At 34.6% G+C, this 26,367-nt stretch overlaps 1 protein-coding gene across 1 annotated transcript in view; it reads right to left on the bottom strand.

Moving 5' to 3' along the window:
* The window catches only part of LOC118193798 (uncharacterized), a 572,698-nt gene extending 549,092 nt beyond the window's left edge, over positions 1–23,606 (bottom strand). The window contains exon 1 of the mRNA XM_085810455.1: positions 23,391–23,606. The gene's annotated coding sequence lies outside the window, so the exon portion shown is untranslated. The remainder of the gene's footprint in view (positions 1–23,390) is intronic.
* Positions 23,607–26,367: the final 2,761 nt, after the last annotated feature.

Here is a 26,367-nt window from a genome sequence, read left to right as displayed (position 1 = left end):
GTTATATAACCAGAGAATCTCAATATATTCATAGAACTGATTAGTAGGTCAGGACGTACGAGGCATAATCGTGAAATGTCAAACACATCCCATATGGAGCTATAGACAATCAGAGAAAGTGACGTAATATCTGATAGATAAACAGACAGTTGTATCAGTTTACTCATGGTGACTAGAGTATTCTATTCTCTATTGATATCAAACTCATGACAAAACTTCAAGCTTCATATGAAATATTGAGAGTTTTGAAGTAGTTCCTTTTATTATATGGCGGCACTTAAGTCAAATTTACACCATCTTCCCAATACTATTATAGTTCCTCTTCTTTTTAACTTACGAAAATACAGCTTAAGATGTAAATATTTTCCTACGCTATTGCTTTATACAAACGTAAAGACAAATTGCTTTTCATTTAAATAACTTATAAAGTACATTAGCTTTAGAAAATGATAATAATTTAAAAACCAGATAAACCATTGTTATTCTAAAGTACACGATGCACAAGAAAAAAGGAACAGTTCTGTATCTCCCGTTCAACTGGGCGAGTTGACAAAATTTAACTTGCGGTTTTCATGTCTCGAAAGCGAAAATTAAGATATATATTACATTTATACATGATATAAAATCGAACGTTTTTTGAAACAAGACATCGATTTTTCCCATATTTCGATTCTAAGACGTTCATTATGCTGAAGTCCTAAAATTCGTAAAAATCGCACGAGTAGTTTTTAAAAATTAGTTCTCAAAATTTTAGCTCCTCGACATTAATTGAATTTGGTATATATTTATTAATATTTCTTTCTTAAGTAAACGTTTGTGGTTTTATCTTTCACAATTCAAAATTTAAGCTCAGTCCAAATAAATTTCGAAGATATTTTCTGATTTATTTCTCAAATTTGTACTATTTAGTAATTTTTAGAAATTTTACGAAAACATTTTTGAATTATAATCTACAACAATTTTACCATCCCCTTAAAGTAGAAGTATTTCTAGGCATACCTGAAAAACTGTGAGCTTCTATTCAAAATTTTTCATTTTGAATAAAGCTCAAAGTTTGTTGCTCAGCATTAGTTGGAATCTCAAGTTTCGAGCCACAAAATTTTATGACAGTGATATAAAATTTCTATTCACTGGGTGTCCCGTAGGCGAACCTTTCAGACGAAAAGAAGAGACACAGAGCTTAATTAAAAGGCTAATTATTCACAATTCCAACAAGAAGGATTTCCTCAAAACATTTTGTTCAATGAGCTGTTGAACGATACTGTTGCCAAATATGATCAATTTTACTTCAAAAACCATGTTTACATGAACTTCTGAGGTTGTGAAACTATTCATAAGAGCGAAAATTTAAAGACACTCTCTAAGTAAAAGCAAATACATCTTCTTTTAAAAACAGGACCTATATAAAACCCATTCCTTTCAATTCGTAAAGAAATATTCTTTTTCCTAAAATTCCCTAACCAAGCACACTATGCATTTTCTACTCTCTGCTATAAGTACAATATCATTTTAATACTGCTTGCTGATCTATTAAATCCGGTTAATAACATAAAACCCATCTGAGCATCTTATCAAATAGAATCGATATTTAAAAATAGGTATGTGTAACCATAAGCAGAAAATCAATCACATGAAAAATGTCACAGATAAGCAGGTTAAAACTATCACACACGCATAGAAAAAAAACTCATATTTTCAGTTTTAAACTGAAATGCGTTTCGGAAAAAAATCAAATTGTAAGGTTTCAGATTTTAATAACAACCACTGAAAAGGATTTAATAAGGTTCTTCACTCTCTCGCTGAGCCCGCCGTCTACCTGTTTGTTGTTGCCATGACTCCTGCTAACCTATTTCCTTCATCATAGCAGCATATGCTTAGAATTGCCGTTGTAGTATTGGTATATATATCTTTGTATTTTTTCTTTCAGTCTTTTCTCAGTTAAGCATATGAATGTTCAATTTTGAACTAAGACTTGAAAAACGTTTTTTGTCTTTTTCATTACTAACATATTGTGTGTTAACTTTATTTATTAAACGTAACGTTCGTTACTCTTCTGTTATCGGGACCAGAATCAGAAATACTGTACGTATGTATTTGCCTATAGGTGTGTGTATACACACATATACATACATACTTGCGTATATACATGCACACATGAACACATCTATTTATCCATACATAAATACGTACAAAAATGTCTGAATCTGATCTTGATATCAAAAACGTACCTCACACTTACACCACATAAAATTGAATTCAATAGCAAAATCACAAAATATTTAAAAACAGCAACAACTTTAGAATTTCCGATAGGCAGCTGGAGATAAAAATGTTTTATTCGCACAGTTTTGCCACTATTTGTTTGAAATCCTTGAGTTTGTGAATCAAAAATTCCTTAAACGTTTTACAAAATATGAAAAGACTAGTGAAATCAATTCGAAATTAAAAAATTCGGTTTTACAGATGCACATCACCAGGTGTAGGGCTACCTTATGCAAAGTTTGATGCCTTTAGAAAGTGTCGTTTTTTTCACAATGTACGAATCATACACACATTCAAGTAAATTTTTCATTATTTATTATCCTTTAAAAATAATCCGCAACGATAATAATTAGTGGCAACAATTTGAAATCTGGCACAACTTTTTGCAGTAATTCAAAGGAAATTCCCGTTTTGAGAGTAATAGTCCATTTAAGCTAACAAAAGTATAAAAACACAGCAAGTTCAATAATGACAATATTTTGATTTTATTGCTACTATATAGCAAAGAGGAAGGGTCTATTATATAGCAAACACAGTTATAATATTACTAGCAATCATGCTCTATATAATCAGAATAAACCCACTGCGTTTATATAATCAATATAATTCGTACCCTCTAATGCTACATTTTTCAATTTATCCTTTGCGTGTTATTATTCTGTTCCTGTTATCAATTTCTGTTTAGATTGCTTGGTTATTTTTCACTCTCTATTTGTTGACTTTCCTCTCTAAGGGATCTTTTCATTTCGTGCTTCAATTTCTTATTTTTGAACACAGATCTGTAACTTTTTTCGTATTTCATAGTTTCTGATTTCTTTCCCCTGCGTTAAACTCTCTGGTTTTTCTCGAACCTTGCATGACTTCAGGATAGTCATGAGGGGCGGCATGTTTAAGATTAAAAAAAAGTAATAAATTTTCATGTTTCAGCTACTATTTGGAATGCAATTTATTTTTGGATATACTTTTATTTTTCAAAACGTATATATATATTAGGAACCGTATTTTAATCTAATTCCGTTATGGGGTCCGTCATTCGCGACCAATATTTAAAATCTGTCTTCTTGTGATATTACTTACTGTTAATCCTTTATTACTTTTATTTTCGAAGTTTAAATCTTAAATTCCTGCTCTCGCAGTTGCACCAATCCCAACTTGATTTAATTTAATTTAATCTTCACATAACTGAAATTCAATAAATAAACACACAAGCAAATTGGCATTATATGACTAACGACTAGTGAATTAAAATCTTCACTTAACTGAATAAACAAACACACCAGTAAATTAGCATTATAAGACTAATGAACTAAAGTCTTCATATAACTGAAACTCAATAAATTACAACATCAGTAAATTAGCATTATAACCCTTAGTGACGATTAATGCTTCCATCGCTTTAAAACTACTCAAAACTTCCTATTACACGTTAAGCGTCTTCCCGAAAATGTCACATTGCCCGTTCAGCGTCTTCCCGAAAATGTCACAAAATGGTTTCTAAAGAAGATGTTTAGTAATTCACAAATACATAAGAGTTACTTAAAAAGCATTCCCCTTTAACTCGTATAACACATTATATGTTTCTCATAACATATAATACATATAACTCATATAAATTGTCTTCAGAATGATATTACAATAAAACAACTGAAAGTACATTTCACTCGTGAACAGTTTCCATTTGAACATTATCACATCATCACATACGCTCACTAAAGCTATTAAAAACTGTCTTGCGAACTAGTCTTTGGCATCACTTTAAAATAATGTGCTGCAATACGAATGATACGCTCGGAACTACTTTTCTCGCAATTTGCTGTTCATTTGATGACGTCTGTAAAGGAATAATAATATTTCTGACAGAAAAATCTGATGTAAAACCTGAGATATAATTCTTGCTCATTACTTCTCACTGATGGTTATTTTGATTTCATATGGTGCTCAGCACATATCACATAAAGAATGGAAACATGCCAATCAGGTGGCCATCATAAAGAATGAAGGCTAATACAGTCCTACAGAACGATCTCATCGATTTAATGAGCAAATATAAAGCCCAACGTACATCAAATTTCAGATTTTATTTTGTCATCATGAAGAATATCTGAAACGTATTTTCTCCCTCCTGACATCCTACTTTCCTGGCGTAACTGGAAGCACAACCGACTAGCAATCGGGAAGTCCGGAGTTCGAATACAGGGCATTATACATTTTTCACGTTTCAGATTGATCCAGTTACAAATAGCGGCTCAGTGTCTATTTAGATATTCTAATGTTAATAGTAATATGTATTTTTATTTGAATTGAAGTATCTTTCAAAGAAATAATATTGTCATTTTTACTAGAAGTCTATCCATGACACATTTTCATTTGTTGTGTTATGTTATGTTGTGCTAAGTTATGTTACATTGTGCTATGCTATAGTAGGTTATGTGATGGATGGACGGATGGATGGGTGGATGGAAGGAAGGGAGGAATGTACATCAGACATCTTTTCATGTGTCAAAGTGATCTTCTATGTGCCGTAAATATCAGGCCTCCATAACGTTCCGGAGTCGTAATACCAAACACCTTTTTTTAGTGACGATCGTTCTCTGTGTTTGTTCTTATTTGTTGGTTTTTGCTGTACTAAACGTAATAAAACATGATTTGTCACACTGTGTTTGCGTCGTCACAACCGTGCAAAGAAAGCGTTTCCGATCATGCATTGCTAAGTGAATTTTCATCGTCAACGTATACTCTGTCTCTCATGAAAGTTTGCTACTAATTTTCTGAAACACCTTGCATCTCTATCTTTCTCTCTCTCTCTCTGACTTTCTCTCTCTATATATATATATAGTTCTTAAATCTATGAATTTATAAAGTAGTTCTCCTCCTTCTTAGCACGCCTTCGTGGTGTATTGGTCAGCACACTCGGCGCGTATTCGAGAGATCCGCGGTTTGAGTCTCGGCGAGGGCATTGCTCCTTTTTCACGCTTTCAGCATCGAAATAATGTCTCTACAAGTTGTTAAAATAATGTGGTGTTTCAATTTGATAGATTAAATTAGTTCATTTATGAAATGGTAATTCTAGACACTTTCTGGCAGTTTGTCAAGTTGGTGGACGATTCTTAGAATATCATATACCTGTTGGAATGGAAAATTTTGACATACATTGTCAATGAAAAATGCTCTGGTAAAGTAGTTTAAAGATAGCAAAAAGCACCTTTTACTATTAACCGTCGAATCTATGTCTAGATGCAAATATGAAAATGATAGTGAAACCTAGACATGGACACAAAGGTTTCGCATAGTATGAAATGTTATATTTGCATTACATTAGTTCATTTTTTAATCCATATTAATGTTTGCATATATATATATGATTATATATGCAAACATTAATATGGATTCATATTAATAATCATATATATATATATATATGATTATATATATATATATATATATTCATACATAAATATACTACGTAAAAATAATGTGAAAAGCTATTTGGCAATTGCTTAATCTGACTTTTCGAAAAGGTAAAGTATAAAAATGTACATAGCTGTAAATTACAATTTAAATAAACAGGTTTTTTTTAAATAAACAGATGGCGAGAGTTTGTAAAATCTGCGACTGCAAATTACAGAAAGGTACTTTGAAATAAACCAAGAGATTCGGTGTTTTAAAGAAAGAAACCAATCTTTTTTCTATCATATTGTTTTCCCTTTCCTGTTCCCAATTCTTGAATTTATTCCTTTTTTGTAGATGTATCTGAAACATTCCTTGTTACATCAGTCACAGTAATACGTTGAAGGAAATTCTAACTAGAACATTCTATGTTTTCATCTATGTCTGGATATTTTAAGAGCATATTATATCAAAACATTTATATTAAGTTTCAACCAAGGATAAAAGTTAATGCGAATATCTGGGAAACAACGGAGCCCTACAATATTATTAAGTTCTTTCTTATTAGTAATTCGCAAATATTTTATAGAAGTTCGAAAACAAATATAAGAAATCATTTCATTTCCTCTCAAAATTAGTTGCTATAGCGAATGATTGCCATGTGACAACTGAATAATTCTGTGCACAAGAATATAATATAAGGGGTTAGGAACAACTTTTATTAATTGCGGTAATGCTTAGAAATGTTTTTATCTGTTAGAATAACGTTTATAAAGTAAAGTGGTGTGGTGCATTAGATTACGACAAAGCACTCAAGGGCTATCTGCCTTAAGGGGGGATGCCTTCGTGGAGGACATTTTAAGGGAAACTGGCTCGTATACACGTTACACATGGGGAAAACCACGGAAACACCCATGCAGCCAGCCCGTTCGCGGGATTCGAACCTCGGACCGAACTACCAGTGTTCAGCGACGTTACCGCTCGGCCGCTGGTGGGCCTCTTATAAAATAAAGAAATGGATTTATGTTAAGCTTAATAGATCTTGAATTACATCAGTTACATATTTTTACGGATTTGGCGTTTAAACAGCTAATGTTAGTAGAATTACAAATTAAGTGGTTTTACTCCCCGTGCAAACAAGAAAGTCGATCGCGCGCAGTGCCATTCAACAGTTCAGCCGTATACCAGAACTGGCGCAAAATGTATACTTTTCATGACATATATATTTCAGTGTAACGAAAGGAATTGTGAAATAATAAACAATGTTTAGGTACAAATAGTAATTTTTAGACGTTTAGGATGTAACCCTAATCAATTGATCAGTTGACAAAAATAATTGCGTGATGGCAAAAATAAATGCTTGATGGGTATAAGAGTTTGGCATGATGGGTATAAGTTTTTTAATTCTTTATACGAAATTATATTTAAAACGTGCGAACTTAAGGAAGATTTAAGGGGAACTAAAGTAACAGATCATCCAGTTTTATCAGAAACAACTGATAAAAACAAAATACTGACGTTACAATCAAAGGGAAAATATTCGATGCAGAATAACTCCCATCGCTTGCTCTAATGATACATTCATTTTATGCACAAACTCCTCACCACGAGTTATTTATAACGCAAATTCTTTACGACGAATCAGACTCGTGGCTTTTGTTTATGGCACAAATTCTTTACCTCGAGTCAGACTCGTGGCTTTTGTTTATGACAAATTCTTTACCACGAGTCAGACTCGTGGCTTTTGTTTATGACAAAAATTCTTTACCACGACTCAGACTCGTGGCTTTTGTTTACCGCACAAATTCTTTACCACGAGTCAGACTCGTGGCTATTGTTTATGGCACAAATTCTTTACCATGAATCAGACTCGTCGTTATAGGTCAAAGTTTTAAGAGAAAGCTAAGCCGGAAAATTAAAATTACAAGAGCACTTGCATTTAAAGTTTAATAAATAAAAATCTCTTTTTGATTTCGAGAAAATATCAGAAAAATTTCGTGCATTTAAAAAGCTTATATAATCCGCATGAAAACCGCTCAATTGGCTATATTTCCTTGGTTCCGCTATTTTGTTGACTGCTTTTCTTACGATATGGATCTGTTCAACTTGAAAGCTGATGAGTATACTGTTAATTATTCCATCTAACATTTGCTTGGTTTAAGACGACGGTAAACATCATGGAAAAGGATGAGACTGATTTAAATTCGGTTCCTATACCAACCATTGAGTCACTTGAAAGGAAACTTAGTGAATTAAATATCAGAAGGTTTAGATGAAAAAAGAACATGATAAAAGACGCCGCGCCGAATATTGGAAAGAGGTGCAGAAAGAAATTGATAATGCTCTACTTTTGATTGAGGATCTCAAAAAGAAATCAAACTTAACACAAACAACAAAAGAAAACAGTTTGCATGAAAAGGTTGATAAAAATGTTCCTTCCACTCCAAAAGTTACTAAAAAGAAAAAACTCACACTAACTGACAGCGAAGGATTTATTTCCGCTCGTAACTCAGTTAAACGTCCATCGGACGAGAATCAAAATGAACCAACTCAGTCGAATACATTTGCTTATCTTAGTGAGGATGACCAAATGGACGAGGAAATTCCTGTGAATCAGAATCCTCAAATAAAAAGACAACACATTCCCCCAATTGTTCTCGATGATTTCACCGGGGATTGGGATGCACTTAAGGAAATTGAAAGTAATGGTATCACTCATTATTTAGGAAACATGGAAGGTGAAAGCTTAACTATCCGGGTCTATGATCCTGATCACTTCAGATTTATCACTAGCCTCCTACAAGAGCGTGGGATACAATATCACAGCTTTAAAGCTAAGAATGAAAAACCACTAAAATTGGTTATTAAAAAATTCCCAAAGAATTCTAATCCAGAAATAATTAAACACGAAATTCAACAAAAAGGTATTCCTGTTCTTAAAGTTCGTCAGCTTACTACTGTAAGAGATGGAAATATTCTTAAATTACCGTTTTTTCAAGTTGAATGCAAAAAGATATTGAAGGCAAAAAAGTTTATGACATAACGAAACTGAGAGGATTAGATGTCTTTATCACCCTATATAAATCCAGAAAAGGCCCCGTGCAATGCCACAAATGTCAAAGATATGGGCATACACGGGAGCTATGTCATTATTCAGCGAGGTGCATGAAATGCGCTAAACCTCAGGAAACTTATACCTGTACCCAAAAGAAAGAGGGTAATAAACCTGCTTGCTGTGCCCTTTGTGGAGAAAATCACGTCTCGATTTATAAGGGTTGTGTTAAACACCCAAATAATACACAAAGAGCCATCGCTGCAGCGAAAGCCAAAAAAGAAGCAGAAGCAAGCAATAAATTCCAACTTAAAGCCGCTGACTTCCCCACGCTACCAAATAATACAAATAAATCAGCTTGGACAAAAAATAATCCAAATACTGAAAATGAAACTTCGATCTTTTCATGGATTAAAGTACACATTAATAAAGCAAAATAATTTCTTCAAAAATTCAGAACTGCGAAATCAATGATGAGTAAAATCGAAGTAGGCATAGCCGCTTTCAATTATTTTACGAGTATTGACTTGGAATTCTAGTTTAATTTACTACAACTCCACTACTGCAACTTATTATTTCAACTCATCCTCATTCTGTATATATCATTCTTCAACTTATAAGTCTGTAAATAGTTTTATTTACTTAAGATTTTACCCGCTTTGGACTTAGTTTCTCTACACAACAATTTTATGATTTTATGCTTCGAGCTCTAACTGCACTGCATTGATATCCATAAGGTATTTTTCCTATGGACTACGTTTTAAAGCAAAATACAAAAATTTATATCAAATTAAGCAATTTTCTAGCTAATTAAGAACTTTTAACGAACTTTGCTTATTTCGAAGCTCACTAACCAGGTGCCTTCTCAAGATCATATGACTCTCCTCTGACTGACTTCAAGCCAGCATAGCGCAAGATGCAGAACATCCTTAGTACAGACTTTACAATCTCATGAACTTTCATTTTGTTTGACTTTCGCCCCTGTGTGGTGATGTACTAATTTTTGCCCTGTGTGGTGATGTATCTCTTTGTTAATTTTAAACCTAGCAAATGTATGATGGTTGTAATTTTCATGATACTGGTAAAAACCTTTGGAGGTTGAGACCAGAAATAAAGATACGATCAAAGATCAATTGGTTAGTTAGTTGTTGTTTTATGAATTTTGTTTAGAAAACGGCTGTTGCTGACTGAAGTGAATTCGTGGTGAAATCGGACTAGCTTTCTCTATTTTGAATTAGTTCTGTTGAACGTTTTAGTAGTTTAAAACATAACTACTGTGAGATATTGGGATATTGTACGAATATCTGAGGAAATTTAAGCATTTTGTTTTATTTGTTGTGATAAGAATAAATTTTATTCATTTTTTACTTTGGACTTGTGCATTCAATTCATAACGAATCTGTACGCACGCAACAATTTTTGGTGTCAGAATTGGGATTTGAATGCCAATAACAAGAGAGATGGAAGAATATTTAAGGCAGTTGATATCTGCCTTTGCCTCGTTTAAAGAAGAAATGAAAGAAACGATGTGTGGTCAGAGAAAGATGGAAGATTCCGTTAAAAGAGAGATGAAAGCTGTTAAAGTAGACATGAAAGTAAGTCAAGAGAAAATGAAGGGAGAATTACTTGCATATTAGAAAACAAGTTCGAGGCTATGGAAGGAAGAATAGATACAGTTGAAGACAAAGTTGGAGAAATTCAATAAAGAGTTTTCGTGGTGGAGCAACAAACTGAAGAAATGTTTCTACCGTCAAACAACAAATTGATGAAAGAATTTCTGCTGCTATTGCCAAACAAGTTGACACTTTAAAGAAGTGCATAGAGACAGCAGGAAGCAATTATGAGGGTTTTAAATTTTTGACCATGTTTACTCGTCCCTCATTGAAGCTATCCACGTATGATGAGATGACATCCTGGCAAGTATATAAGACACAGTTATCTATAGTGGCGGAAGCAAATGGATGGAATCCCTGAACTAAGGCCTGTCATCTCGCCGCTTCGTTGAGAGTAGACGCCGCGGATATCCTTCATACTCTTCCCGAAAACAAATAGCTAGATTTTAAAGTTATGTCCGGCACGTTGGAACTGCGCTTTGGCGAGAAGTGTTTAAAAGGGTACAGTACGCTTCAGTTAAAATCCCATCAACAGAAGCCCATCGAAACACTGCAGGAGCTCGCAACCGATGTTAAAAGGCTGTGCCATTTCGCCTTTTCGGAGTACGCAACAGAAACAAGGGAAATCCTGTCCCTACAATACTTTATCGACGGCATCTGGGATTCTGAAATACAGAAAGCTCCACGAATGGCCGAGGGTAAAGATTTAAAAGGCGCTCTAGTGTACGCCAGGAAATTCCAGGTAGCCCAGAAAGCAACCCGTAGAAATTGCTACCCAGTTAGAGCTGTGCGAATCCACGAGCTAGTGGATCAATTGATGGCTCTTTCAAATGATTTATCCAGACAAGTCGACGTTTCGATACGGAATAGGCGTGAGAACGGACTGGCTCTAAGATGTTGGAGATGGGGTGCTGAAGACCACATACGCCAACATTGCAGAACACGCCACGGCACGGAAAATAAAACGGAAGATTTGACAAGATCAGTGAACGCCTTGAGACGGAATATTGGTGAAACGAAACCGACCCTAAAATGTTGGAACTGCGGTACTGAAGGACACATACGAAGGAACTGAAGAATCCCCAGAGTATGGAAAATAAGACAGATGAGTTGAACAGACAATTAAATGCCGCCAAACGAAAAGGAGTGACAAGAAACCAAAGTGCTGGAACTGCCGCGTACGAAGGAATTGCAGAACACCACAGGGCACGCAAAATAAGACTGTTACGCCATCCTTTGGCCGCTGTATAATCTTGCTAGTTTTTCTGTATCATAGTATATGTATAGTGAGTAGGAATAAATGTCTTGTCCTGAATGGCGGCGTCGATCTTTTAATGAGTGTCGGTTCCAATTTCCACCCCGCTTCACAAAAGAGGTAACAAAGACCATTTCGCGGCAACGACGGAGAAAACAAATTAATGACCATATCCAGGAATGGAGTCGCCAGATAATAAAAAACACCGCTTTAAATCGCTCAAGATTTCTGCAGTGAGTAGCAACAGCAATGGACTATCCACCAATGGGTATATCGATGTTGTTTCTTGCAATATGATCATTGACACAGAAGCTAATGTTACAATCATTCGGAAATATTTAGCTCAACTTATTTGGACGCCATCCTGTGTTACTCTCCAGACTGAGTCTGGTGATGAGATCGACATAGCTGGGAAGTTAAACGTGAACATCACATTTGGAAGTACCGCCTACCTGGAAGAGAAACACCAGACTACCGGCTATTCTCCACCCCAGATGCTCTCCGGTCGAGACCTTCGTCTGCCTTGTGATCGGCTGTTTGTTAGCCCTACAGATGCGCCTTCATCTCCTGAGGAATGCATTAAAGATGTCCAGGCCCGGTTTGAAGGGATGCACCGTTCTGCACGAGAGCGAGTCAACTTGGCGACGGAGAAGTGGTCAAAAATTGCGCGCTGAGCTGCCTCTACTTTTCTTATCAATATATGTGAAATATGTATGCTTATTAAATTAATATATTGCATATGTGTGTTTTATATGTGAAATAATCACCTGCCATGTTCAGAAAACTGATAACATTATTTTTGTAATGCATATTTCATTGTGATTTTAGAAGAATGTTTTTAAAAGTCTGTGATTTTTCATAATCTTAAGAAGACAGATCTTACGATATAGAGAAGTATGAAATAAATAATAATCGAAACAAAATCGTCAATTCCGAAACATCGACAAAAAATAAGAAATGTATGGTAAAAATCCGAATTAAAAATTATTATCTCATCTATCCGATAAGACTGAATCCGATTCTTAGATACGATTGAAATTTTACATCGATAAGTTTATAACTGCAAAAAAAGTAATATTTGCAATTACAAAAACTCTAATTTTGAGAAAAATATTTTTTGAGTTGCACACGGACACCCGTTGAGACAGCTGCATGGTAAATGTCACAGATCTGGCCCACCAGTGGCTGATCGTTAAAACCTAATAGTTCGGTTCGAGGTTGAATCCTGTTAACGGGCTGGCTGCATGGTTTTTTTTCATGTGTAACGTTTTAAAACGAGCCAACTTCCCTTGGAAATTCCTTTACGAAGGGAACGTCCCTTCCGTGTAGTGTCTTATCATGGACACGTTAGTAACAATGTAAGGATCTTAAGTTTACTAACGTTTATTTTATTTTAAATCTTTACTATCACTTCTTATTTTCTACTTCCGGCCAGAATTATAAGCGTTAGGGTTTTTATGCAAAGTTTGTCTGGCGAACGCCAAGTATTTAAGTTGTGGCTTTTTGCCAAGCGAGAGAGAGGAAGCAGTGAGTCGAAGCAGGCCGCTTACCTTAGAAGTTACGCAGTTGCTTGTTGCCTTCCAGGCCAGAGGTTTTAATCCTCTCGATAATTTGTAAACATATTGTAGTGTTCACAGTTCTCTGTACTACATACGCTTCCTGTTAATATAAGGCCAATCTTCCACGTTTATTATTTTAAAGTTAAATTAGAGTTTAGTTTTATTTTTATACTATTACGTTTTGACCCCAAGTAGCGGGTCGATGTATTCCGAAGTACGGAAGTCATTGTAAATAGAGAAAAATAAAGGATTTTGTATACCCTTCTTGTGTATCCTGTCTACTTCCCACAGTTTTGAACATAGCTTTAGTAAGCTCTCTGTTCCGAGTCAGGTCCTTGCATTTTCCCGAAGAAGGTAAGAAGGTACATTGAAACTGATAGTGGCGCCCAACGAAGAAGAATAACCATGGCCGAGTTTCAAGAAGAACCTGTGCTGCCTGCAGAAACGGTTCAAAATCCAGAAATGCCAGCTGCCGCCCTGGAAGGATTTGGTTACATCGTCTAGACAATGCGCGCTTCGATGAAACCAGAAGCAACATTTAATGGAAACTCACCGGTAACCAGTTTTTTGGAAACATTGGATGACCACTTCATGCTCTACCCCGTGCACGAGTTTCAAAAAGTTACCTTAGCTACTAGCGCTTTGAGGGGCCAAGCTCTTAACTGGTTCAAATGTATAGGCAGAAGTCTCTTGGGTCAAGCAGGAAGTCCCACCTATACTTACGAGAATTTCAAGACTGCCCTACTAAAAGCCTTCCCTGTTGTAAGGGATCGTGCGAAATTAGAAACGGAACTTTTCAGTATATATCAGCAAAGAATCGAAAATCTCTCAAGCTTTATTTTAAGAAAAATTCGCGTCTTCAAACTCTTGTATGGAAACCGTCCGCAACCTGAAATAATTCAAGTGATTTTGCCGAGGTTACTGCCCCAAGTGCAAGACTTTATTGAATTAAGAAATCCGACTACACTGGAAAAGTTATTTGAGCTAGCAATCCAGTTTGAAAGTAGAAGAACGGCGGACGTTGAAAGAAGACGCCAATATCAACAGCGAAACCAATTTAGTACGCCAAGACTACAGCAAACTCAAGCACACGGCTACGGAGGCAAAGCGAATCAGTGGGCAAGGAAACCCGAGCATTTAAAAACAGCCGGCGAACGTCGACAGTTCAATAGCAACCCAGGAAAAAAGTATCAAGGCCAGTGGAAAAAGAAGGAAAGCATGGAAACAAAAAAGGATTTAAACTAAAACGGATTTCTGCTGACGGGAGGGTGCGGAAATCCGAAGGCCACGAAAACCCTTCTTCCTACAAGTTAAATACAGTAATGGTGAAAAATTTGACTCTTCCGAAAATTGAAGTGTTGGTGAATAATATCCCAGTCACCGCACTTCTGGATACAGGCGCGCAGTGTTCCTGTGTGGCAGAAGATTTTTTTTAGGAAGTATTTTCGCAAATACTGCATATATAATTCGGATAATACGACAGTGTTAGCGGCGCGAGGAGAAAAATGTAAGTGCATAGGTAAAGTACCGTTGTACCGTATCAAGGACGAACAAGTAAAGGTGATGTTTTTTATAGTAAAGATTCTGCAAGCACATATAATCTTAGGAATAGATTTTCATTCAGACGCACAAGCAACACTGGATTTTAATGAAGCGTCCCTTAAGCTGACAATGAAACTAGTTCGTGCAGAAAAGGCTGAACCGCCGATGGTAAATCTTGACCACCTGCCTAATGACGAGCAAGGAAGAATCTGACAAGTGGTAAGTGAATTTGCTTCGTTATTTAGTGATATTCCAGGATTTACTCAGGTTACTAACCATAGTATTGACACCGGAGATTCAATGCCAGTTCGTCAAAAACCATACCGGTATGATAAGAATAAGGAAAAAATTATAGAATGGCATATTACCGATATGCTACGTAGAAAGATTATAACGCCGTTAGATAAATTATTTTATGTGCAACAAAGAGCCCCAGAATTTAAAATGGGTGATATAGAAAAACTAATTAAGGAAGCAAAGAAGAATACTGAAGTAGCACAGAGAGAACAAAAATTATATTACGACTTGAAACGACGGGGAGTAACTTATAAAGTAGGGGATGAAGTTTTAAAAATTAAGCATTCACTTTCTTCAGCACCAGAAGATAAGACTGCCAAATTTTTTCCACGATTTGAAGGACCATATGTTATAGAAAAAATAACTCACGCTGTAGTAGTGTTAAAAGCCAGAAATGGTGAAACCTGCTCCGCAAACATTGATCAAATCAAACCCTACTTTGATCGTAATAAAATGCAAATATTTTCAGATCTTTTGCAGGATCCGGCACGGCAGACACCGCAGGCACAAGCTCCAGAGGTGGAAAAACGACAAGTACAAGGGCAAGCCATTAAGAGGCAGGAGCAAGTGAAAAGAAAATTTCCCCGCGGAAAAATTGAAGGTAGCAAGAAAAAGAAGCCGTTCCACCGTCCAGAAAAGAGAGTTCACGAACACCTCCAGAATGAAGAAGGGAGAAGGACGACGTATGTGAAGAGAACCAGGAGAAATGACGGCAACTATAACCCGGCTCTAAAACGGAAGATCTACTCATCCGACAGGACTCTCCGCAGCAAATGTCGCCGAACTGCGGAAGGGCCATCAGCGGCGGAGGAAAAGTTACAAGGAAAATTTGAACGGCCAGCAACGAGGTCCAAGCAGGAACACAAAAGAAGTTTCCCGGTTCCGCCAAGACTAGCTGCCATGAAACGACCAAGACCACAAGCAGTGGAGAAAAAGAAGGTATTCAAGGGTGACCGAACTGGTGAAAAAAGGAAGCTTCCAGAGGAAGGTACTGAAGGGCGAGCCCGTACAAGAAGGAGGATAAATCAAACAACTATCTGCAATACCTTTAAGGACTGGGCCCAGAAAAGGATGTCCGAATATCACAAAGATAAGTAAAATTTTATGTTACTTTGCAAACTTAAGTTAATCTTTCATTCTTACTGAAAGTGGCAGATTTCAAGAAGTTTTACCTCATGCGAGGTCTACCTTTATCGCCAAAAGGGCGAGAAATGAGTTGTGACCGATTTTCCTATTATGTTTTTCAATTACTCGCGCGTAAAACTAAAGTTGATGTATAATAGCGTTGTGTAAAGACTTAAATATTGTAAAAAGTTATTGTATAAATTTTATTTAAAGCATTTTAGCAGGAAAGAAGTTTAGTCTGAAAGACTTTTTGAAATGTATTATTTCAATGTAGAAAGAATTGGCACTTGCTTTGAAAAGAATAGAAGTTAACAATGTACTACTAATGTATGTTTTCAAATGTGTAAAATTAACGGCATGTTAATATGTTCTTATATACAATGTGAACTGTTATTTTAATTGTTAAGAAATACCGTGATATGGTAAAAGTGAAAGTAATGTTAAATTTTTTTTTATTCGTGTGACTGTAAACAGACTAAATCATGGTGAATATGTGTTAAAGGTTGAATGATGTAGTTAGGCTCTCTGACGCTACACTTCAGAGTTAGCCACTTTCAGAATAGTACCTCAGGGTTTAGAGTTGAAATTAGGGTGTGTTACGAGGTCTTGTTATGTTGAATTTTAACACGTTAGTGTTTTGATTGTAGGAGGAAGTGTGGAACACGTAGACAGAAACACATTCGTGTTTGGTGTTCTTTTACAACACATGTCAGAGAGCACGGGGAGAGATAATTAAAATAGTCCTGAATGAAATAAGAATGTTAAAAGAAGTATAATTGTATATGTTACTTGCCATTTCATTGTGTAACATTTCATTAAACTAGTTTTCCTTCCAGATCTCTGGAAGGAACCAGAATTGAATAAAAGCTCCTGTTTAGATTCAGTACAGATGAAAAAAAAATTGTTGTATATCCTGGGAGCTGCTATTGTAAAAAAAAAAAAAAAAAAAAAAAAAAAAAAAAAAAAAAAAATTTCTTTCTTTTAAATTTCTAGTTTCTAGCGAAGTATGTTTGTAAAAGATTGGCCTCGCGTTAGATTCTAGAGCTAAAAGTTTTCAACAAGGTCGTTTTAGACCTCAGTTTCAAACTAATTAACTCTGGCGGGAAGTATGTAAGAATCTTAAGTTTTACTAATGTTTATTTTATTTTAAATCTTTACTATCACTTCTTAATTTCTACTTCCGGCCAGAATTATAAGCGTTAGGGTTTTTATGCAAAGTTTGTCTGGCGAACGCCAAGTATTTAAGTTGTGGCTTTTTGCCAAGCGAGAGAAAGGAAGCAGTGAGTCGAAGCAGGCCGCTTACCTTAGAAGTTACGCAGTTGCTTGTTGCCTTCCAGGCCAGAGGTTTTAATCCTCTTGATAATTTGTGAACGTATTGTAGTGTTCACAGTTCTCTGTACTACATACGCTTCCTGTTAATATAAGGCCAATCTTCCACGTTTATTATTTTAAAGTTAAATTAGAGTTTAGTTTTATTTTTATACTTTTACGTTTTGACCCCAAGTAGCGGGTCGGTGTATTCCGAAGTACGGAAGTCATTGTAAATAGAGAAAAATAAAGGGTTTTGTATACCCTTCTTGTGTATCCTGTCTACTTCCCACGGTTTTGAACATAGCTTTAGTAAGCTCTCTGTTCCGAGTCAGGTCCTTGCATTTTCCCGAAGAAGGTAAGAAGGAACATTGAGCCTGATAACAATAAAAATAATTGTCATAAATCTGTTTTTTTTCTTCACTGCTTTACGCAACAAATGCGCGCATACTTCATTACAGTCAAATTCCTTTCATTAGAGAACGAAGTAACTGCAAGTCATATGCGTTGAGTTGAATACATTCGTGGAGGACTTTTTAAGAAAAATCGCGCAAGTTGTGAGGCTGTGTGGTCTGCTAGAATCGAATTTAAGGCGAACGGCTTCCGTGTTGTGCCACTTGACCACTGAAGCACCACTCAGAATTATGCACAAAGTATATAAAACTGTGTACTGCGCATTGTTGTAAGAGTACTCGCTGTGGGAGGAGTTCCAAAGTCCACATTCCAGAGTTGAGTATGTTAAAATGTATGTAAAAACGTTAAGATGCTCTTCCGATTCCATATACATTCACGTTATAATAAGAAACTACGTTTTATTCGCTTAAACATTCGTAAGATCCGTTATAAAAATGATAATTGAATGAATTCATTCATATACGAGTAATATCAGAAACTAGATATTAACGTAGTGGCAATTACCTCACAGAAAAAAGGAATAATTTTTTGATCATAATAATATAATATTTTGTATTACATTGCATTACTCAAACGGAAGAATTTTGTTTGCTATCTAAAGGAAGGTAAATATTTGAGGAATCTATATTAAAAAGTCTGAGAGCACAAAAATGCATTTTTATTTCATGCAAGCGTTTAAAATCTTTTATATATGTATAAAAGAATTTCGTTAAAGAAAATATTAAAATATGTATATATAGAACGTTCTTATATATATATATATATATATATATATAAAGAATTTCGTTCAAAAAGTATTTTCCGTATCAACAAGTATTTCTATTAGTATTGCCTGAAGTTTTGTACATTGCTTTAAATGCAATACATATTAATAACTGAAAAAATCAAAACAAAATAATTATTATATATCTTTAACAAAAACATTCATCTCTTTTCCATATGTGTAGTGTAGTTAAGTGTTTGCTTTTTCATTATTCAAATGTTTCTCTTTAGTTGGGATTCTGTTGGCGCGATGACGCGAACAGAAGCATGTATGTAGTTAACAGCTCAAGGCTAATAAATATGGAATGTCAGTTAGGCGAAAATGAGCATTTCCGACATATTTTACTATTCCAAGTAAATGCTTTCATTTCTCTAAAAATAGATTGCGGCCGAGTCCATTTACAAGTAAATCATTTGAATTAATTTACTTTTGTTTATTAGGTAAAGTGAAGATATTCATTTCTTTCTTCAGTTTTCAAGCAAAATTTCTATATTAATATATATATTCCTGTACACTGTCGAGTCAATAGGTCCTTTTTTCAAGCAGGAAACACGAAAAATGAGCAATACCCTCACCGAGACTCGAACCTTGACCACTAGAATACGCGCCGAGTGTGCTACCGTTATACCCCGAAGGCATGTCGAAAAGAGGGAGAAAATACATTATATACTTCCCCTTTTAAAGGATGACGGGGGATTAGAGTACCCAGTCGCCAAATTCTGGAGGTGAAGAATCATCAGCCACCACCTTTTAGTTTGGCCACCACTGTAGAGTCATTTTTTTTTTTTGAAGCAGAAAAGGCGAAAGATGAGCAACGCCCTCGACGGGACTCGAATCGTGGCCTTCGAGATTAGATGGCCTGGTCAGCTGCAGAATCACGTGATTTGACGTCACGTAAGGCGTCTGAACTTTCACCCTTCGCACTGCATTTTGTGGACACTGCAAGCGAAGACTTCTTATTACGTTGATTGCGTGCTGTATTTTTTTTATTATTCGTGTCTTTTTTAAAAACATTTGCTAAATTTAAGTAATGTTGTTAAGGATATTTTCGTTTTTAAATTGAGATTACAAGTTAACTTATTTGTTAACAAAAATAACGATCGACGTCTATGTAGAGCTGTCTTCATCATACCTGCACGATGTTGCGTTCCAACATGCAAATCCAATTACGATTTCACCAATGAATAAGTATTCAAATTTCAAAAAGATACGGTAAAACGGGATTTATGGATCAAAAAAATTCCAAGGAAAATTTTTATTCTAAGTGATCGCAGCGTTGTGTGTGAAAAACATTTTCGAAAAGATGATATTATTCTCTATGATTATTTACCAACAAACGAAGGTACTTTTATTCAGATGTGCAGAGGGCATCCTAAATTAAATAACGATGCTTACCCATGCAATTTTTCTGGTTGTCCAAAATACTTATCTGAAAGTCCAACCCCTCAGAGGATGAGCAGGGAGGAAAAAAAAACTAAGATGGAAAAGCATATTTTTAATGAATTTTTGAGAAAGGACAAAATAGCATCATTTGAGGATTTTTCTTCTATGTTACCGAATAAGTTAAATATTTCAGATACTTCAAATATTATTTTACACAAATCTGCTGCTGGTATTTATATTTTATTGCTCAGTTTTCATCCACATCCTAAAATTGAGAAAAGTATCTTTGTATCGCTTCATATGGATATAGCAGTTTATCTAGGAGATGAAGTTGTTCCAGTTGAAAGTAAAGAAGAACCAGTAAAGAAGATAACAACAACATTCTTTACTGGTCAAACTTACCGAGATATATGTACAAAACATTAACATGTTTGATGTTCATGAAACTTGTTTAATGTGTCGAATTCTCTTTTCTAGCAGATTAAAAAAAATAATGAGCACCATTTCAAATATTTGTTTAAACTAAAGTTCTTCAAAATAATATGCATACAAAAATCGATTAAAGGAAACTTAAAAAAGTCAAGAATACGTAATGAAAAGATATGTGTATGTAAATGACATTGTTTTATTTTTTAAAAATAGTGTACTAAATATGATGCAGTTCAAATATATTTTCAATAATGTATCTTTTACATTTAAATTTATTAATCCTTTTGCTGTTTCCTTATTATTTGATAATACTTATAATTTTTCAAAATAAATTATCAATTGCGATTAATTATTGCTTCAGTATACTAGTACAACTTGCACAGTATTTGCTAATTAGACAGAAATGATGGTTTGTTCTATGTATAGTTGTTTTGCGGTTTTCGTTGCAAATTTATTGATTTTACGCTTTTGTGAAACATTATATGGATGGCTTTTATTTGTAAATATATTATTTATTATGCAGCTACATATAAGTAATAATGTAAATATTATTATAATTATTGCTATAGATAACATATAAATATGTGAAAGTTATTCGTTTTCTGTAATGGTGCAGCAAAATTGTAATTTATTTAATTTAAAAATTGGGGAATTAAATTTTTTCTGAGGCTTTTGAACTGCTATTCATATTATTAGATAGTAATTTAAATGAATTAAAAATGAATTTGCATAATGTTTGGAAGCTCTGAAATATTTATAGTTTTAAGGAAAAATAATTTTTTATGTCTTTTAATTTGCTAAATTATATTTACTTTTGTTAGTGAATTATTTATATTTCTAAATCTTTTCATTCCTTTCATTCCTCTCCTTCTCAAACTGTAAAGACATTTTTATGTTAATAAATAACAGCCTTTTTATTTACTTATTTCAAAACTTTCTTTTTTGAGTGTATCCTAACAAATTATTACAATAGAGTGTAAAAAAAAAATGCACAAGATAACCTAAAACATGGCATAGAAAATTTCGTTAATATTTCTTAAAAAATAATATTTATTAATCTTAACTGTAAATGAATATACGACCTTTTATATACGTTTTCCAGTCAAGTCTCTGGAAGTTTAATTATTATGCATTATTAAAAACAAAACACTCTAAACATCGAACGAAACGCTCGTATTCAAATCTGAAGCAAAGAAAGTCACGGAAGGATCGGACGCCTTTCGTGACGTCACTCGTAGCTAACCAGGCCATGTTATCTCGAAGGCCACGCTCGATTACGCTACCGAGTGTGCTACCGTTACACCACGAAGACATGCAGAAAGGAGAGAGAAAAAAACCTCTCTGTAAGAAATTAAGCATTTTATAAAAACAAATAAATATTCACCTTTATTAGTCCAAAAGGCAATTGACCCTGAAAGACTATTAGTTTCGCATTGGCATTTTGGGTCGAAAACTTTAAAAGGTTGTATCACTTTTCAAATCGTTGCCACCATATATTATCGCCCTTTCTTATATTTAAAGAAATTAAATAATGAAGAATCTGCATAAATGTATGAATGTTTCTCGCATTGTAATAAAACGATGGTACCTAGAGCCATCAAAATTTCAACAACGTTATCTTGCATATAATATGGCGATCTGGAAGCCCTAATTTGAATTTGAAATTAGTTTATCATCGATTTCAGATTTAGTAACACTTCAACGAATTTTTGGTCAAAAAAAGCTAAGCGATTTCAAATGGCAACACTGTACGAAAAAAAACATTTTTATCTCTAGTGTGCGAGACTTTGTAAATTCTAAAATTTTATAGTTTGAGTACGTGGAACATGACATTTAATAAATAAAGGTAAAACACAAAACATTAAAAAAAGCTCCTTCGGAAGTAATTTAAAATCTGAAACCTTTCGGTATTTTTCATTTTTTTTAATATTTCATATTACAAATATTTTTATGTACTGATTAAATTTATAATAAACAAGACAAAAAATTAAATTTATATATTTAATTATGTATTTATTTGTTATGTATTTTATTCGATTAATACTATATTTATTTAAGTATACACTTGTTTACTTTACACTTTGGGTGTTATATACTAGATTTAATCTCTTTTCTATTGTAAATAAAAGAAGTAAAACACTTTTTCAGTTCAAGAAAATAAAGGTATGTTGTCGCAAAGTATTATTTTTTAAACAGTTTTCATTATTGTGCCATTATGCAGAAGGTACTGGTACATAGTTGATTATAAATCACCTTTTTATAAGAACAAAAAAGTATATGAGTTAATAAGCTTACACATTCTACTTATTTTATTCGATATACCCTCATGATGATATATCAAATTATATTCTGTATTCGGTTACTTGTGGATATAAAACACTTTGCAACATGAGTAATTGTGCTATGGAAAGGAAAATTCTTTTTGTTTTAATTCTCATAAATTTTAGTTCAGTTTCATGATAATTGATATTTCATGTTTCATGATAATTGACTTAAACATCAAACTTCATTTGACGTCATCATGACAATTTATAATATCATTATACACGCATTATACTACTTATTTTAGCCAATTTAATGTTATTATTACTCATTTTATCACATTTAGCATCATTATGACAATATAAGTTATCATGATAAATTTAAATGAGACGCGATAATTTATATCATAGTGATATTTCATGATCTAAAATAAGCTGAAATATGTAGAGGTATCAATTAGAAAAATAACAGTAATCAGAAATATATACCCTTTCTCATACGAAATGTTACATTTATAGATGAAGAAAAAATTTCTTTAGAACATACCGTAAATAAATTTATAACCAATCATATTCAATTCTCTAGGATGGGAAATAAAAAAATACCTATTCATCTTCTTCCTGGTGCTACTGGAAAGGAAAATTCTTTTTGTTTTAATTCTCATAAATTTTAATTCAGTGACATCATTTTTAGTTAATCAATAAATGATTCAATTATGCATATTTGGAAGTAGACTTACCGCCCAGACGATGCAAATTTATTCCTAAAACATCTCTGCTTCTAAAAGGAAAAATGTTCCTCAAGAGTTTTGCATCTGAAACTCCATTTTTTTTTCCTAAAAAAATTATGTCACCATACACCCGCTTTTTCTTCTCCGGACGAATTAAAACGAAACTCAAAATCGAACGGGCTGATCGGTTTCGTCTCCGTTCCGAAAACCGAACGATCGCGCTCTGTGCGTATCGCTCTCTATGCCTTGCTATAACCCAAACGCGTGGGACGATTTGGGACCTACAGCGCCTCCGTGTGGTGATCCGAAGAAACATCCTTACAACTGCCTATCCCCCTTCCTTTTAAAAAAAAAAGTTATCTAAACCCTGGAGAAATGTTTTTTCCCTCCCTGTATCCCATAAATCTTTTTCGAAACTTAGACTCTTGAGGTATTTTTGACCGCTAAGGGGAAAGCAGCGATGTATTTTTCCCCATTAGGGAATACGGAGCACCGTGACGTCACGGGAGGCAACAGGTGCTTCATGTTGCCATGACGACCGGAGGTAGAAAACGGGACGGGATCGGAACTACCGGGCTTTCGAATCGCTTAGACCTTCCATTTTGAAAATCCTTTTAAATAAATCAAATAGTCACATTTTTTTATTGAAAATAGATTTTGCAGAATCAGGATAACCTTCCATTTAACGCCTATTTTCTGTATAAGGTATATATATACACTTTAAGCTCCATGGAAAAATCAATTTTGATGATGCAGTTAAGAAAATGTACGAAAATACGAAGAAGTTTTGAAAACCACAGTATTTCAACAATAAGACAAAATTTATATTCTCAATTAAAGTAAGGTGAAGCCTAGCACATTATCTTTTCTTACGAAGCATAAACTATTAACTCTGCTTGTAAAAAAAATTATCCTCAAAATATGGTCGACAAAAACCAATATCGCGCGTTTGAGTGTCTTCACATGCATACATTTTCTAGGCTTTTTATGAACTACAGGCATTTTAATCTTTCTTCTGACATGTTGCTAAGTTCGATTTTCCTTTGCAATGGTAATTAATTAATTAAAAAAAAAAAAAAAAAAACTCAGTGGCGTAACTGCCCTAATGGGCCAAGGCCTGCAGTGCCCGAAATCTGCTTTCTTGACCGTGGGCCCCAGGGTGCGTAAACACATGCCCTGAACAAGTGGCCAGCTTGTTGCAGGACTTCCAGTGTTTAGTCCCCAAGCGAACTTGGTGCTCATTTTATCGACCCAAGCGATGGAAATCAAGAAATGAAAGGCTGAGTCGACCTTGCCCAACCCGAGAATGGACCCCCGGACCTGTAGTGCTGCTGCGTGATGCGCTAGACACTGTGCCACCGGGCCTCAATTAATTCAATAAAAGACAAAATGAATTTTTTTGCAATTTACTGCTGCACTGCTGAATCTTTATACGTTTGCAGAAGTGCGATCACCTTTATAATGAAGGCTTTGCTTAAAAGTATCCAAATGTTACGATAAGCGTTGACTTAGCATAAAAGTAGTCCTTTTGTGTAAAATTACTTTCAATTTCGATAACAATATTCCTAAAATAAAGACACCAGAAATGATTCAGAAGTCAAACAGCAAAAATCAGCGTTATATTTTCAATTTGAAAATATAACGCTGATTTTTGTTGTTTGACTTCTGAATTAGTATTTGTTCGGCGTGTTATTGTATCTTAATACCAGGACTGTTTTGAAAGCTTAAGGTACTGAAATAAGGGCATTATTATATCCATAAATCCTCTTCCAAGAAGTATAGCATGTGACATCATTCCAGTTTGCTGTTACTGACAAAAACGCTTTGGTACTTATGTGAAAGAACAGGATTTTTGATTAAGGTAAAAGTTACCTTTCCCAAATCTAGATGGCATAGAAGCCTCTAAGCGAATAGTGTCCGTGAGGCTGAGAAGCACTCATTAAACTGGCAAACCGAAGTTCCCTCGAGTTACTTAATAGTAGGAGAATGAGGAGGTCTAGGAATTTTCGCCGTCACCATTTCACCATGGCCGTTTCGCCGTGGCCATATCGCCGTTGGGACGTTTCGCCGTCAAGACATATTTTTTCTTTATATGACTTAATATATCTTGTTGTCTTATAATGGTATTAAATTTATTTAGTTCAATAATTCTGCTTACTTTTTGCATGCTTAATAAAGGCTGCTTGTAATCCATATAGTTATTTACAAGATATAAAGAAATTACGCACAGTTAGTTGGAAAATTATGTCAATATCAAAGAGAATTGGGCTAAACTTCTGATATAACAGAAGTTATATTATCGATTTTAAAATTATGCGGGTATAATATTTTCATAATTCGCCAAACGTTCTTGAACGTTTAATCGGCTAGTTCAGAGAAATCACACATACAAGCAGGAATTTCACATTTTTATGAAATCTAAATTGAAAACTGAATTATAGAATCTTGTCAGCGCATTACTCTCTTAAAATTAATATGTCATGTATAACGGTGTATTTGTATAAAACTGTGCGCAAGAACATTTTATATACTATTTGATATAAAATGATTTTAAAATTAAATGAAATTATTAAACTAAACAGAGTTATTAATTTAAATCAACTTAACATAATACAGCAAGATATAATACATTCGCGTAAAGAAAAATGTGTCTTGACGGCGAACGTTTCGATTGCAAAACGGCCCGACGGCGAAACGGCCACGTCGAAATGGCCGCAGCGAGTAGTCTGATTCCCGAGAATGGAGGTGTGATACCATTGGATAGCCCCCAAGGTGTTTCTTATCAACATTAAGTGACGCTGCACAGTTTTACCCGCACTGCACCCTTCTTCCATCACTGCATTATCGTTTCACCCAGCATTTGTTTGTACCGCCCCCAGCACTCGTGTTGAGCACAATATGTACCAAAGTGTGTTATGTGGACCAAGTTAATTCCGTCAGCGAGGCTATCTGGGCGATATGCTAATTGTCTCAGTGAATCGGCTGC

Source organism: Stegodyphus dumicola, chromosome 2 (assembly GCF_044657685.1).
Source record: "Stegodyphus dumicola isolate Sdum_Otavi_A_Nest chromosome 2, ASM4465768v1".
Taxonomy (NCBI): Eukaryota; Metazoa; Arthropoda; class Arachnida; order Araneae; family Eresidae; genus Stegodyphus; species Stegodyphus dumicola.
The sequence above is the reverse complement of the archived record's forward strand: the minus strand, read 5'-3'. Positions and strand labels throughout refer to the sequence as shown.